Below are 14,592 nucleotides of genomic sequence, written 5' to 3' on the forward strand. Positions count from 1 at the left end.
ATAATGCTTTTGGCAATATTTTTAACAGGATTAAACATTTGATCCTCACCTGATATTGTATTTTGTCCCTATTAAATCAGTACACATAATTGATAGTGGCAGATTTAAATAAGTTAGGATTATATCATTTGTATCTATTTCTTCTTTTTTAAGATTGTATTTATTCATTTTTAGACAGAGGGGAAAGGGGGGAGAGACAGAAAAACATCAATGTGTAGTTGCCTCTCATGTGCCCCCTACTGGGAACCTGGCCCGAAAGCCAGGCATGTACCCTGACTGGGAATTGAACCAGTGACCCTTTGGTTTGCAGGCCAGTGCTCAATACACTGAACCACATCAGCCAGAGCTGTATCTATTTCTTTAAAATTTCCAAATTATAGAATGAGAAATTTAACAATATGAAAAAAATCATAGAAAAAGTAAGTAGAAATCATATTAATAAAAGAGAATCTATTAAGACCGTCGTCATATTATGACTCTTGGCTTCAGATAACAATGGTTTTATTAATACTAATTTATATCAATAGGTTAAAATTTTACATCTAAATGTTTCATCAGAGATTTTTTTTAAAAAAATTAGCATTCTACCTATGTTAAATATGTACTTTTGTATGGCATGCAGTAATGTCACTGGACAAAAGGAAACAAGAGAGCACCTTTGCAGAAATGACTGCTGTGCTGTTTGAAGGTCAATGGTTTTTTAAGCATGCAGAGAATCTTCATCATGTCATACTTCAGAAATATGTTTTCATAAATGGGAAACAACAGGCAATGATTTAATGCTTTTGTTAAACCACTGTAATTCTTTCAAAGCAGTATGTATAACAACTATTTCTCTTTGTTAAAGAGGAAAATCAGCTCCTTAAAGAAATTTTCCTATTCTGCAAGTGAGGAGGAATTAAGAATCACCTATTATTATTTGTTTTTGTTAGTATAAGAAATTTGCATTGTCAAGCAAGCTGCTGTTGTCAGCTCTTGAATGGACAGAGCAGACAGGAAGCTGCCTCCACCCTAAGAGGCTGGGAGACTGAGCAACTGAGTTAGACAGCAGATGCTCAGGCCAATCAAGGCAATTTTCTAGCACATACTAGCAGGTCCTGGAACTTGTTTCTTTTTTCTTCATTAAAGAAGCAATGATTTCTCTGTCTGGAAGCAGTGCTACTATTTCTAGTCTGAGGGAAGAAATGGGAAGGAATTTGATAACAATTGACTTGTTAAAACAGCACATTACTTTTAAAAATAGATCATCTACACTTATAAAAGGAATCTCAAGAAAGCACACAATTAATAAAAGCTGGCTCTGAGTTAACCATACAAATGTGCATTAATATCCAGTAAATAACTGATTATGTGCACTATATCTTTACTTTCCCAGAAATAGAGCTATGAGGGGTTTTTTTTTTAATCAACGATACAAAAATCTCATGATTTTACACTTCGGGATCCTCAGAATTTTACTTCCTTTTTGCTATTAAAAAGTCACAGTAGCCAAAAAGAGTAATGTATTTTCTTTTCAATTAAAAAAAGAAAAAAACACCATGTGTTTAAGGGTGGCATGGGGATGCAGAGAAAGTAGCTGGTGAGAAAAGGTTTAGGGCCTGTTGCAAAACCAACTGCAAGCCAAGTATGATTCCAGATAGATAAGAACCACCTGTTACCATACAGCGGGTGAAAGATTTAAAAGATCAAATGAGAAGGAAGTGACCTTAAAGATCATTTTTCCAATTATCATGTAAGTCACTAAGGAAATGTGCAGATGTTCATGAGATACCTGTGAATACAATACTTGCCACATGTTTTTCAATGTAAGAAGACATTATATAGTTCTAGTCAATCAAGAAACAGTCCTAGAAGTAGATGGTTTGTGATTGGTAGTTGGAATAACTACCTGGGCACTTAGCTAGTGTCTTATCTGATCCTCACAACAACCCTGTTGTTTTAGAGGGTGTGTAGCATATGAGAAAACTGATACACAGAGTTAAGGAGACCATGGTCAAGGTCATGCATTTAGTAAAGGGTAGTCAAGATTCACTTAGGTCTGTTGGACACCGCAAACCCAAGCTCTTAACAATTCTGCTTTCCTGAGCACTACATAAATGTACGCCACAGTTTTTGGAAAACTTTACTTTCGAGACTTAAAAAACACATCCAAGGAACTTTTCCAGCAACTTCAAGTCCAGGAGCAATTGCCTAGACTTTGATGACACACTAGTGCACAGTCAGAAAAGACGGAAATTCATCTTCACAGAATGAAATGCTTACGGAAAATAAATGGTTTTTCTGAGCCTATGCAAAATCAGAAATCTGAGTCAACTTTGTTTCAAAATGTAATAAACAATGTTTCATTAAAATACACTTTAAACATTCATCTCAGTAACAATGTGACACATACAAAGAGTTCCCTTCTCAAACTTTCAAAGAGGAAATATTCCGATTTCATAAAATTAACGAACGACTTTACCTGTAAAGACATTACAGACACTAAAGACTGGGATACACAAAAAAACTCGTGTTGGCGTAAAAGGATCACAATGCAGCGATGCTATAAAAGGTGTGCGCAAAATATGTATTTAAAACTTGAATGTCAGTAACGCGACAGCTTAAACAAAAAAGACGGATCTCAGAAACTACTATTCGATATCATGATTCTCATGGGCTTTGTTCTTCACCTCATTTTTAAATAAATAGTTATGATTAGGAAAAGGAGCATTGTACAGAGAATTAAAACTATTCAGCAACGGAAAAGAAAAATTGTTAATAAACAAGCGTAGTCATCAAGTCCGAGTCCGGGACGTCAGGGAAAATCGAGCGTCAGTCATTCGGAATTTTGCCCTTATGGGTCGATTTCTTCGTTACTTAACTATACGAGTGGGGGAAAAAATTACAATAGAGGCTCTTACGGGAGAAAACCTACGCATTTAAGGTACAGGCTTATTTCTCACCGCCGAATCTAGCGAGAAGTAGTCACTGAGAAATTCCTCTTGGATCTGCGAGAATCCCTCTCCTTCCCAGCCCACGTGGCAAAGTAAACAGAAGGTGGGCTGGGCCGGGGAGTAGCGGGACTCGGTCAGTTTCCTAAAGTGTCAGACTCTTTGAAAGGGCAGGCCCTTAGTGCACGTAGGGCATGCCCTCGAAGAACCTGGGAAGTGCTTCTGCTCTGCAAGATTCAAGTGACGGTGTCAAGAGGATGCCAAAACCCGGGAGAGGCGCTGGACTGAGAAGCTACCGTGGGACGGAGGTGCGGGCTTTTGCGGGATGAGGTGGGTGCGTGCCGAGTGTGTGCCAGGATGTCACGACGGAGGAGGGCGAAAGGGATAGGGTAAGGACACCGGACAGAGGTGGGCGCGAGCGGGAGAGGGGAGTTCAGATACCATTAAAGGGGTAGTGGAGTGAGGTACCAACAAAAAGTTTAAAAGGTTAACTGGGGTCTGGCATCCTTGTGCCAGGCACCCACGACACCCCCCCCCCCCGCCGCCACCCGACCCTGCGCGCCTGCCCCGCGCCCTCACCCGGGGTGGAGACGTGTCCGAGGGTCCCAGGGAGCCCCGGGTCTAGCCGAGGCGCCGGGGGGGGGCTGGATCTTCCCCCGCGCCCGCCCTCGCCCCGCGTACAGGCGGGCGCACCGCTGCCCCCCTCCCCGCCCCAACCCCGCTCCGCTGGCCGCGTCGCGCGAGGGCAACCGGGCCAGGACCGCGCGCGCCCCGGTGTCCGGCACCCGAGCTCCGTGGCCCTGGTGCAGGGCGCCCCGGCTGGGGGGTGACTCCCCGGGAGCGGGGGCAGAGGGCCCCAGGGCGGCGACGGAGGCCCGGCGGAGGAGGCGGAATCCGGACGGAGGAGGAGTAGGAGGAGGAGGAGGAGGCCGGGCGGCGGCGTTGGCGAGGCACGGAGGAGGAGGAGGAGGAGGAGGAGGAGGAGGAGGAGGAGGAGGAGAGCTCGGGCGACAGCCGCCTCCGCGAGCGCCGCGCGCCCAGGCCCGGCTGGCATGCGAGTCACGTCCGCCCCCTCGGCGCGGCCGCCCCGAGACGCCGGCCCCGCCGAGTGATGAGAACAGACGTCAAACTGCCTTATGAATATTGATGCGGAGGGTAGGCTGCTTTCGTAGAGAAGCAGAAGGAAGCAAGATGGCTGCCCTTTAGGATTTGTTAGAAAGGAGACACGACTGCGACTGCTGCATTGCTGCAAGGCTGCGGGACGAGAACGAGGTCAGAGCGCGTCTCCTTCCCCGCGGAACTCCCCCTGTCCTCTCCCCGTCGCGTTCTCTCGGGCTTCCAGGGGCGGGGGAGCGAGCCCTGCAGTGTCACCCGCAAATGCCGAGAGGGAAGAGGGAAGCTTCACAAATTACTGGAGCCTCTTCAACATGGCTGACAAATATAGTTTTAATTCCCCCCCCCCCCCCTTTAAACCTATGGTTCTGCGTTCGCTCCCCTCTCCTGCTCCGGCTCGTCCGCGCCGAACCCGGAAAAGTTACCTTTGTCACTCCGACCGGTCGGTTTCCCGGCCTTTATCCCCAGGAAAGTGGTTTTTCTTTGCTTTCCTTCCCAAATAGTTCGGGTCTGGGGGTCTCTGCGTTCCCCTCCGGCCCCCCCCAACCCCTTCCTCCGTGGGGGTCCCGCGAGCCCCGGGCCCGCCCTCGCCCGCCCCGGACAGAACGCCGCCGGGCTTTTCGCCCCTTTTATCTGCTGTCGCTCGGGGTCTGAGAGTGCACTCGCCTCCCCGCCCCCGTGTCCTCTTCTCGGGGGGCGTGCGAGCGAGTGTCACGGGGAGTGAAACCGGAGAGCACCGAGGGGGTTTTGTTTTCCCCCAAGTCCGCGCGTTTTGTGCGCGGCGCCGAATGGGAGAGGAAAGAATAGTTTGTCCAGTCCCCCCGCACGAGAGCAGGACCCACTTTCTCAAGGCACATCAGCTCCTGGACGGGCCGTGCCCTGCAGCCTGCGGAGCGTGTGTGAGAGAATCTGTGGGCAAATCTCTGTCCGGGCTTTGTGCTGCTCCCGAGTCCGCTCCGTGGGGCTCCCGGTAAGTGACAGGCAGACACAAAGGCGGGCGCAGGCCCGGGGAGGGGGCGGCGGGAGGGGGAGCGCGCAGAGTTGGAAGACTGCAAGGTCAGGGGCGCCCAGAGAAATGAAACCCAATCCCAGCGAAGAGACGGAGAAGTGGAGAGGCAGATTTTTAACAGTCCCGGCCAAATTTCTCGTTCTCTCTTGGCTGCGCTCTTTTCTGGGTTCTTTTATCTCTGCCGTTCTCTGTCTCTCCTTTTCCTCCGCCTTTCTCCTCCTCCTGCACACACACACACACACACACACACACACACACACTCTCGAATCCTTCTGAATCTTTTCACTGAGGCTGCTTGTGTGGTGTTATTAAGCTAACAGAGTTTCTATGGAGAGTTTTCTACCTATGGCAAAATAAAGTGTGGCCTGGGTAGACTCCCGAGAAGGTCTGCTGTGAAATACCTCATTTGCTGGCCACTGCCTTCGTGACATACTTTTAGCTGCACTGAGTGATTTCCCCCTCGTTCATCTAGTGTTTAGGAACTGAAAGAAGGGTTATTTTCCAGTTACTTGCTTACAATTTGGTGAAATATGTTTATATTTGCTTGTCTAGGAAGTTGGATACATATATGAATTTAAAATCTCAAATCTCATATTAGATATTGTAATTTTCCCTCTCCAATCAGGGTTAATAATGGCAACTCCAAACCCCAAAATGATCACCAACAAATGATCTATTGTAAGAGTAAGGTTGTATCTTAGGGGGGAAGTTGAGATGTTCAAGGAAAAGATATGGATTTTGTGTGGTTGAAGGTTGTGAATATTGTTGCCTTGCTAATGAAATAATTATTTTGCACTTTAATGGGAAGTTGAAATACTGGAGGGGAGTTATATTCTTTTATATGTTTACATATGTGTTTCATAATAGATTTGAAATAGAATATAAATTTCAACACAGTAGATATTTATTTTTTAATGTTATTAAGCAAAGAAGTGTTAGTGAATGATTGGAAAGTCAAACTTAAGTTAGTAAGACATATATATGATTAAAAACAGGACAAGAAAAAAACAAACACAGTAATAGACATTACTCCATAAATAAGATTTTTGAAACCATCTGTCCTCAGTATTTCACTTTGTAACTCTTTCTATTTTGATCTCTCAAAAAGCCGTTAAGTTTACTTTAATCATTGATTCTAGAGGTTATTTCACATGAACAGGGAGAAGGGAGAAGTATTACTCATCTCTGTAAAATAGAAACAGCTCACTTGGTTATTTCTCATAAAACATTGAAGAAAAAACACAGGAATTTAGCATAAATGCTTACTAGTTGATGAGAAAACTATGGTTAATTATTTTAGCAATTCAAAATTAAAAATAATTTCCTTTGCTAACAACAGTTGAATCTAACTACTTTTGGGGAACTTTTTAAATGTGGTATATACTTGTCTTCAAGTTATTCAAATAATAATTAGATATAGTATTTTCTACTCACATTGATAAATAAAACTATCTACATTGGTTAATAATTTTGATTGTGACTATGAAGGCTTGTTCTTTTCTATGATCAAATTTAGACTCTGTTGTTGTTTTATGCATCATATTTGCATAATGAAAATAGCCGCTAATGTTTTATGAGAGCTTCAATGATTACAAAGAGATGAACATATTATTCACCAATCTGAACAAAGTACCACTATTTCTTTTATTAGAAAAAAAAAGCAAATTACTTGAGTTGGTATGAAATAAATAGTTTATAATAAAAAAACATAACATCAGCTCTTCATTTACCATATTTGTGAAGGTTAGGACTGTCTGGATGATCCAAAAATTTCATGGAAGAACTGTCTGGGGTAATTAAATTTTAGGAGACTGATAGCAGAAACCACAAGGTATTTTTTCTTAAACTACAATATTGCTTCACTTATTTTCTTATTGAGCTAATGGTTAATGAGGAATTAACTCAGAATGAGGGAAGTCTCTTGCTTTGTTTAAATTCACACACTTACTAAACTCTTCTTTTCTCAGTGCCTTCATTAGATGGGGCACTGTGCTGGTCCATGCCAGGGCCCAGAGGGAGTGGTGTGCTTCTGGTGCAGAGGCACATGGGCCCAGACTCTGGCAGGTCAACAGCACTTCCAGAACAAGTGTAGTGCACCTGCAGAGGACTTGTTAGGACAGACTTTTAGAGTCCCATTTGGGCACTGGACTTGTATTAGGTAATAAAAACTGTAGTTAATCTTTTGGTTTCACTTGCTGAAGTTAGAATTTCTCTATCAGTCTCTCCAAAGCTCCACCCATACACGATGTTGTGAGCCAAATGTCACCATTGAAATGTATTTCCTTACTTGCTGACCTCATTAAAAAGCCCTTCTTATGATTCATTCGCAGACACACCTAGGCAGAAACTCTCTTTTGCTTCCTGCCCCAAATCCAAATTAAGTAAATCTTGTGAGTTCTTATGAAATTACCTTGAAATAAAATATCTTCAAAAACTATGGATATTTGACATTTTAGACTGTCTAATACTTAGAAATATTAGTTCTGCTTTTTTATGCTCTAATTGCTTCTACTCCAAGTTCAACTGTTGCTGCTAATAGAATTTAATAGTCTTACCTAGCATCTCAAATTACTAGAGGGAGTTTTCTTTGTTTTATAAACCCTATTGAGTGTTTTACTATAGATGTTTCCTGTTGTGAGGACAGGTTAAAACTCTAGACCAGAGGACAGGGTTGGTTCACCAAAATAACATTTTTCTCAACTATTATTCCACCATTGCATAGTAGTTCTTAAGAGTAGTAATGGCACCAAAGCCAGCAGCAGGGAAATATCTCACAAGCCAACTTTACAAGTGGAGCCTTAACTGTGGGAGCCTCGGGTTGCCAAGTAGAGCTGGTGGTTATCTTGGAAACTGCGTTGAAGAACACAACCACAAATGATTTTGCCAAATATACAGTCTTTACGTGGTCTAGATCTCCAGTTTCTATTTTGACTCACTGCAAAAGCTCAGTGAATACCATGACATTATTTTAGGATGTTATCGAGTGCATCTGCTGGCTTGGTATACAGTAGGAGAGAAGAGTTCCAGAAGGGGAGAGGATAAAGTGAGCACTTGAAACATTGTGACTGCAACCCCAAAATCATTTTGTCTATCCACTTTTTCCAGCATTATTCTGATCCTCCATTGTACATTGCAGGAAAACACTGATGATGGATATATAATCTTTTCTAAATAAAATAAATTATGGTTGTGTATTCCAAAATAGAAAATTCCATCAGTTTTGATTTATGCTTTCTCCACTTGTCATGAAATGCAGTTAAAGCTGCTAGGCTTCAAGAGGTAGAGATAGATAGTAGGTGGATTTTCAATATTTTATTTAAAAATAAATTCAGTGGTAATGCCAACCTATCTGTAGTCTTAAGAATTTAGAACTCACTATTTTATGCTTAGTAAGTGTTGTTACTCAAACTGATTTGAAATCAATCTCCAAATAATCAGGGAATTAAATTAAAAGATGAATAAATTAGGGTGAAGTGTTTTTGAAATAGAGTTTACAAGGGTGTCCTATCTTTTGGCACCTCTGGGCCACACTGGAAGAAGAGTTGTCTTTGGCCACACATTAAATGCATTTCAACACATAATCACAAAAACAATCCCATTATGTTTTAAGGAAATTTATGATTTTGTGCTGGGCCACATTCATAGTCATTCTGGGCTGCATGCAGCCTGCAGGCTGCAGGTTGGACACTCTTGGCAGGACATAAAATGGACCGATTGCTTCACTGAAAATACTGTAAGAGTTTCTTTTAAATTAGATTATGTGTATTGATAGAGTTTTAACTCTGATTCCTGTGTCTTTTTATTCCCTAATACAACCTGGTGCTTTCCTACTCAGTCAAGATTTAATGAATGAGTGGGGAGTGGGGGTGGAGTAAATGTGGTCAAAGGGTACCAGCTTTCATCTGTAAGATGAGTAAGTTCTGGGATGTAATGTACACCATGGTCAATGTACTTAATAATACAGTATTATGTACTTAAAACTTGCTAAGAGTAGATTTTAAATGTTCTCACCAGACACATACACACAAAAATTATAACTATGTGAAGTGATAGATTTATTTAATAACTTTATTGTGGTAATCATTTCCCAATATATATACATGTATCAAATCATTACATTGTATACCTTAAATTTACACAATGTTTATTGTCAATTTCATCTCAATGAAAACTGGAAAAATATTTAATAAGTAACATAGGACAAAAATAATATTATTTAATTAGAAAATGTGTACTATATTCCCAGTCTTAAGAGACAATTAACATAAAAAGTCTTGGTGACAGTGGTGATGATGGTAATGATGGTGCTTTTCCTTAAATGTACCTTCTAAAGCCTAGTGTGATTAGCTCATCAAAGTCATCCATTGTAGTTCTAGCCAGGTGGCTCAGTGGATTGGAGCATCCTCCCACACACCAAATGGTTATGGGGTTGATTCCCAGTCAGGGTACATACCTAGGTTATGGGTCCAGTCCCTGGCTGGGGCATGTACAGGAGGCAATATACTGATGTTTCTCTCTCATATCAATGTTTCTCTTCCTCTCTTTCTCTCTCCCTCCCCTCCCCTCTTTGTCTCTGTCTAAAATCAATAAACATTCTTGGGTGAGAATTAAAAAAAAGTCATCCATTGTTGGCAGATAGTTTAATGACTTTTAGTAAATTCATACTGAGATTACATATTCTTCAGCTTTTTTATTGAGATACTTGTAGGTTCATATGGAATTGTATAAAATAATACTAACTGGGCATGCACAACATTCTGATTTCTCCTAGTGGTAACATTTTGCAAAACTGTAGTGTAATATCACAACCAAGATGCTGACATTGATTTAGTCTTCCCATCTTATTCAGGTTTCCCCAGTTTGACCTGTACTTGTCAAATGTGTATATGTTTACTAATTCTGTACTATTTTATCACATGATCAGATATTTTAAAACTTTTTCCTGAAAACAAAAAAGTTCAACATAGTTCTACTTTATCAATCATGTGATTGTGCCACCATGCCTTATCAAAATGTGCCTCAGAATATGTGTTTGTTTGCTTAAATGTTTTTTGCATAAAATGCCTTTGTGTTCAAAATATTTTAAATTGTGTTAATGATTTATGATATTATAAGTTATGTCATTTAATTCTCACCACAAGCCTAGAGAGAGGTATTATTATTATCCCTATCTCAGCTGAGAAAATTGAAGCATAGTGAGTTCAAAACCTGCCCAGGTTCATGCAGCCAGGACATGGCTTAGCTGAGGTTTGAATTTAGGCAGCTTATCTAGAGATCTCAGTCTTTTAGCCACTGTACTGCACCACCACATTACTACTACTAATAAAAGTGTAGCTATATGTCAGCTACATAAGGGAACTCATAAAACAAGACTTAAAATGCATACAGTTGTCTATGTAGAAACTGCATAGAATTGCATTTGAATATTCATAACAGCATTAATAATCATCAAAAATTGGAATGACCCAAATGCCCATCAACTCATAAATACATAAGCTGTGTTATATTCATACAAAGGAATATTATTCAGTAATGAAAATGAATGGATTATTGATACATGCTACAACATAGGTGAACCTTGAAAGAAGTAAGAAAATGCCACATAGAGTATGATTCCACTGATATGAAATGTCCAAAATAGGCAAATTTAAAGAGACCAAAGGTAGATTTGTCATTGCTAGGGGCTTGGGATAGGGGAAGGGTCTCTGGCCACTAGTCAATATGGCATTTCTTTTAGGGGTGGTGAAATGTTCTGTAAGTAAGTAGTAATGACTGCAGAATTCTAAAAAACACTGAATTATATACTTTAAAGAGTAAATTCTATTTTATGCTAATGATGTCAATGAAATTGTTAAAAAAACACATACCATTGACAATATACGTGGCCTTCAGAAAGTATCTCATGTCTCATGCAAAGAAATGTAGGTACTGTTTGCATGTCATTGTATTTTTGTAGAAATGTGATGCCAGTGAGTTCTGTATAGTTGCATTTCTCACATAGAGGAGAAGGAGACTTAATGGCACAGAAGTTTACCATTGCAACTAGTGAAGAAAAAGAGCCTTTAGGAATTCTCTGAGATAATTCATTTGACAGGTGATAGGTTTGGTGACTTTGTGAACAGAATTTAATGTATACTTGCAAGAAACTTTCTCAAATGTATTTGATTACTTAGCCATTCTCCAATTAATTCAGAAGATGTTACTCAAGTGTTAAAAGGAATGCATATAAAAGTTACCATTTTTTTTTCATTAAACTGTTGCCAGGTATGTAGTTGAATCTAGAAACAAGGACAAATCCTAGATGATTTTATTTTCTGCATTAACATTTCTTGTCTGTATGTAAACAGAAGGGCACTGGAGGATACACAGGGTAGCCTACCAAATTTTGATTTTAACTGTTTATGTCTTCACTTATTATCATCTGTCACTTGTAAAATTAAAATGATAAAACATTTCATTGGGCTTAAGCAAAGAAGTCTGTTTCTGTGCACTGATACTGTAGTGCATTACAGATGTGAAATCGGGTTAAGAAAGAACTCGCTCTGCAACAGTATTTGTGATGCCCGGACAAAGTGAGAAGTTAGGATCAGAATTGTTGATGGCTCTCTCTGTTTTGCTAGACATGGCTACAGTTTTTACAAACACCAACAGAATTTTTACAAACTTATTCATGATCAAATGAGTACCAATATTTAGGGCTAGTCCCTATGAAATTAGGAGTTACAGTTTCGGACACACAGGGTAAATTGCTTGGGGTCGGTTTATTTGAATTTCTAACTTTATGTAATTCTAGATACCAGACATTCTTCTTGTTGAGCAATGCTTATCTCCTTTCTTATTCTGATGACAATTTTGGGTGGCTGCCAATTGGATCCCATAGCTTGGGACCATGACTGATAACTGGGGTGGGAGAGATTCAATGATATGGAAGCATTCGGCTTTAATAGCAGTATACATGTTACGCTACTCAATGAGAACATGTCTTGGCTTCATGTAATTGCTTTGATCATTACTTTTTCAAGGAAGAGCTGTGGAAATGACAGAATTTGACTTTTTAGGAATATGATCATGGCACTTAATTGTAGGTTTGTTGCATATTTGTGACAGACATAAGTTAGACACTCATGTTTGAACCTTTCAGGGGTGTCTAACCCGGGGCCATAGGCTGCATGCAGCCCAGGATGGCTAGGAATGCAGCCCAACACAAAACTGTAAATTTACTTAAAGCCTTTTTTTTTATGGCTCATCGGGTTTCACTAGTTTTTGTGTACTTAATGTGTGGCCCAAGACAATTCTTCTCTTCCAGTGTGGCCCAGGGATGCCAAAAGGTTGGACAGCCCTGTAACCCATCAAGAAGCTGACATACTGATTATTATTGAGAGCCATAGGTACAATATAGGTCTGGTCCTCCTTATGGGAGAAATGAATAGCTTACTTGCATTTACCCTTTTTTGTTTCCCTTAACACTTGGTGAACAACCTTGGTTGACAACAGATTTTTATACAAGTATCTCCATAATATCAAATAAGGTGTTTACTGGGTTTGAATGTAGTACTCTATCTTTGCTCTTCCAATGCATTTCTATAAATTATAATCCTTTCAAACAAATTAGATTAGACACCAGGATCTTTTGATTTGTTGTTTGTGTATTTAGCTTTGTATGCCATAGATAGTGTTGATATTTTTTATTTGCTGCTTATGTTATTTAGAGAATTTCATAGTTTGTTCTGGGGATGCTGCAAAGTAATGATAATTTTAATTACTATTGTCATGCCTCATGAGCTATTGCTATAACCTGCCTTATCAAGTCACTTATTTTCTTAACAGAATATCAAATCTAGTTTCTGTATCCAGATTATACTTTAATGAGAACTATTCACCCAACTATCACTATGAATTTTTATTATAGTTTCCTCAAATGAGTATATTTTTGTCTTGTAATACTGAAGAAACCAGACTTAAATAATGATAGTGAAACCCAGAGCAGATAACATGGTTTGTCTCTGAGTTATTCCTCATGTTTTTCTTCCCTGTCTGCACTAAGAAACCAGGACACCCATTAAAATTACCTTAATTATTAGTTGTGCTGCTTCCAAAGGAAAGCACCAGAACCTGAAAATAATACAATGATAGCACACCCAGATTCCATTCCTAATATACTGTCTTGTTCCTATTAATTTATTTTTTAAATCTGTTTGTTCTTTCAGCACTTTTTCCATTTTTGTTTGAAGTCTCTTACTTTGAAGTCACAAAATTTCTATATTTGCCATTGGCTATAAAACTCACTCAGCTCTTCTATAACCTTTCATGATTTTTGCATTAAAAGGATTGCTTTTAGATACTCTCTAATTAGTTTGGATAATTATTAGCTTTTTGTTTGTTTTACTGCATACTTCATAACAGAACAAGAAATTATTTCTGCAAATAAAGTGTCTAATATAGTTCATAGAGTGGACATCTTGAGAAATGAATTTATTTATTAAAACAGTAATTCAGTTACATTCATATTTTAATGTACCAAACATAACTGGTAAAAGGACAAATACCATAAATGAATACTTTTCAAATATGAGAGAAGAACACATCTTCCAAACTAAAAATACTGTGTAAATTAATTTGTCTTAGTTAAAAGAGAAGCAGGTACATTTTAGCAAGAAATCACATATTTTAAACTTTGTACTCTAGATTTAACCCATCTTTATACAAATCCAGCCACCTAAATGGTTACGTTTCCTCTTAAGAAGGTATAATATCTATAATTGACATTATGAGAAAGTTGTGTTTAATTTTGGAATGTCTCCCACATTGTTGCTTGGGGAAAAACATATTGTCAGAAAACAAAGCTGGTAGGCATTTTTCTAATGACTTACCTTTAATGGCTATGACTTGATTATATGTTTCTCCTGAAAATCAAAATTGGAAAGGACCTTTGGTTATTAACTTTGGTAACTGAATTTTCAATACTTTGAAATTTAACATATTTACTCTTCAGTGTGATTCTTATTTTAAGTAAGAAGTTTTATAGACATTTTTATAGATAAATATATAATTTTAAAACAATTTTAATAAGCATATGAAATATACTGGACAAGGGATTTTTAAAAATTACTTAAAACCCAGGCTTGAGATATTGTTTCATTCAGAGTATTTTTAGAAACACAAGTTTAATTCACTGTTGACAATTTTTCTTTAACTTTTTTTTGCATTGTTATAATTTGTCATGCTTTAAATAATTCTGAAGGTTATGGGAAATTTTTCATATTTATAAGAAAGGAAACCTTAGTTATTCACATGTTAGTATTCTCTGTTATTGGTAAGAATTCAGCCTCCTTAAGGAATGAGTCTATTTACTGTTCACAAACTCACTATAAAATATAAAATAAATGTAGAGTGAAATTTTAAATAAAAAGACAGGTAAAATACTAAATTTTGTTTCTTTTCACCTAAACAAAACCATTCTATATTTACTACTGAAAAGGTCACATTGTAATTGTATTTGGCTGTCAGTTGTCACTTTGCAAAGTTTGCTTACTTAGTGTG

The 14,592-nt window shown here is 39.0% G+C and overlaps 1 protein-coding gene across 2 annotated transcripts in view; it reads left to right on the plus strand.

The window, feature by feature from the left end:
* The first annotated feature begins 3,924 nt into the window (after positions 1–3,924).
* Positions 3,925–14,592, plus strand: part of TET2 (tet methylcytosine dioxygenase 2) — a 126,304-nt gene continuing 115,636 nt past the window's right edge. For both annotated transcript variants that reach the window (XM_045820029.1, XM_045820031.1), the window contains exon 1: positions 3,925–4,202. The gene's annotated coding sequence lies outside the window, so the exon portion shown is untranslated. The remainder of the gene's footprint in view (positions 4,203–14,592) is intronic.

This window comes from Phyllostomus hastatus, unplaced genomic scaffold (assembly GCF_019186645.2).
Source record: "Phyllostomus hastatus isolate PE091 unplaced genomic scaffold, TTU_PhHast_1.1 phas_scaffold_39, whole genome shotgun sequence".
Classification (NCBI taxonomy): Eukaryota; Metazoa; Chordata; class Mammalia; order Chiroptera; family Phyllostomidae; genus Phyllostomus; species Phyllostomus hastatus.